The following is a 2,430-nucleotide window of genomic DNA, read 5'->3' on the forward strand; positions in this document are numbered from 1 at the left end:
TGGGTGCCACTTGTTGCTGACAGTGTGGTGCAGGAATGAGACACAGACACAAAGTTAAGAATTAAGGGAGCAGGGGGCCCATGGCATCTCATACTAAGTGGACAATAATGCACCTTTGCTCCAGTTATTTATTTCAGAAGATCAGGGAGTATATGCTAAATGTCCTCAGGCTCAGGAGAGCCCCCCCCATACCTATGTTTACATCTTGTTGCATATCAGAAGGAACAATCTAGGTTTAGGACAATGGTAAACATTGTTGTCATAGTCACAAGACACATATCTTTACAGGGTGGGCCTGCATGGCGTTCCATGCAGGCCTGAGGCTCAGCATTCTAAGCCAGCACCCTAGATATGCCTCAGGCAACATGGAAGACTCAGTTTCCCACAATGTAAAGCCCATTAAAAGGGGTAACTATAGTGAACAACCCCAAGTTTTCTCTTCCCATTCTCTCTTGAGCATTTTCCAGTCAGACATTACTCCACCATCTTATTAAAACTGCTATGCTCAAGGTAAAATAATCAACATAGTGATGGAAACAGCTACTGAAAACTTCTCTCCACAGTTAGCAAAATCAAAGGACATTCTGAATTGTTCAGAACTCTAGAGGATGCTCTAGACTGAAGAAGGAACCTGAAAGTGCTGAATTGAAGAAAGAGAAAAAAATATGAGGTAGGAATATTCCATACTGGACTAGCTGGTCCTCTCCCTTCCTGCTCACTCAGTCTTAGTGCGGAAAAGGCAAAGGAAGGACAACCCAGGCCCCTACCACCAGGGACTTAGACTAGAGACTCTCTCACAGCAATGATATATACCAACACTGTTTGAAGATCCAGTTTAAGGGGAAGACATTTCACAGCCCAGGACAGTGAGGGACAAAAGTCTGAGAAAATGTGGTCAGAGACTCTGTTTCCAGCCTGAGGAACAAAAGACCTTCTGTCACCCCTAAGGGAAATAGCAAATGGCCATTTCTTACCTGGAGGACAGCTGAAAAACTGGGTCAATTGGGGAGTCTTTGCCACAATTTAAGTGGGGACACAGCCCTATAAGCAGCAAGATTTTGGCCAGCAAAGTGATATCACAGGAATCTGAAGTTTCAGCACATGTGTAGCCTGTGCTTGGAGGCAAACAACTTCTAAAAATGACTAGTTACTAAACACTGCCATCTGCTGGACAGACAAGAATGTGCAGGGGAATAGATTAACTTAAAAGGATGTTTAAGACTCTTTCTCAGGATGTCTGGAGCTGGTGTACACCCTTTGCAAGGAAATACACCCTTGTGTTGGCTGAGAACTAATGATGACACAATGTTAAAGCAGGGCTCTAAAACAAACCCAAGTCTTGTTGTCTGGTGAAGAGCAGAGCACCACTGGAAGCCACCAGATATTGTTTTATGCACACAATGAATCCCCCAGAGTACCCAGAGCATACCATTCATCCCTTAGGCAGGATCTTTTCATTCCTGATTTTGGGGACAGGTGACTGTGGGGCAGAGCCAAGCTGACCAATGGCCAGTGAGGGAAACACAAGAACATATAGAGATCAAAGACAAACAACAAGGAAACCCTAGACAACAGAAAGAAAATGACCTTCAAAATAAAGTAATCAAGGAAATCAGATGCCTGATGACTGGACAGCAAAAAATCCTGAGTCACACCAGGAAACCTGAAGAGACAGCCCAGTCAAAGGAATAAACTAAATTAACACCTCAAAATAAGTAAATGAGTTGAAAAATCTAATTAAACGTGTTCAAACAGATCTTCTAAATCAAATCAGTGAGTTGAGAGAAAATGTGTCCAAAAAGAATAAAAATATAAAGAAGACACATGTTAACTATACAGAAGACCTAGAAAGCTTTTAAAAAAATGACAGAACTTATGGGAATGAAAGGCACAATAGAAGAGATGAAAAACACAATGGAGACATACACCAGCAGACTTGGGGTGACAGAAGAAAGGATTAGGGAACAAGAGGATAGGACATCTGAAATCATATACACAAAAGAACAGATAAGGTGAAGAGTAGAAAAATATGATCAGAGTCCCAGGGAGCCAAATGACAACATAAAGCATATGAATATACATGTTGTATGTGTTCCAGAAAAACAATAGAAGAGAAAAGGGGCAGAAGGAATAATAGAGGTTATAATCAATGAAAGCTGCCCTACCTTTATGAAAGATAAAATTAGAGGTTCAAGAAGTGCAGCATACCACAAACAGAATTGATTGAAAAAGACCTACTCCAGACATTTACTAATCAGATTGTTGAATGTCAAAGATGAAGAGAGAATTCTTAAAGCAGCAAGAGAAAAGTGATCCAAAACACAAAAGGGGAGCTCAATAAGACTGTGTGTATCTCTCATCAGAAACCATGAAGGAAAGAAGGCAGTGGTATTAGGCATTTAAGATAGTGAAAGAGAAAAAGTGATAACC

Source organism: Choloepus didactylus, chromosome 17 (genome assembly GCF_015220235.1).
Source record: "Choloepus didactylus isolate mChoDid1 chromosome 17, mChoDid1.pri, whole genome shotgun sequence".
Classification (NCBI taxonomy): domain Eukaryota; kingdom Metazoa; phylum Chordata; class Mammalia; order Pilosa; family Megalonychidae; genus Choloepus; species Choloepus didactylus.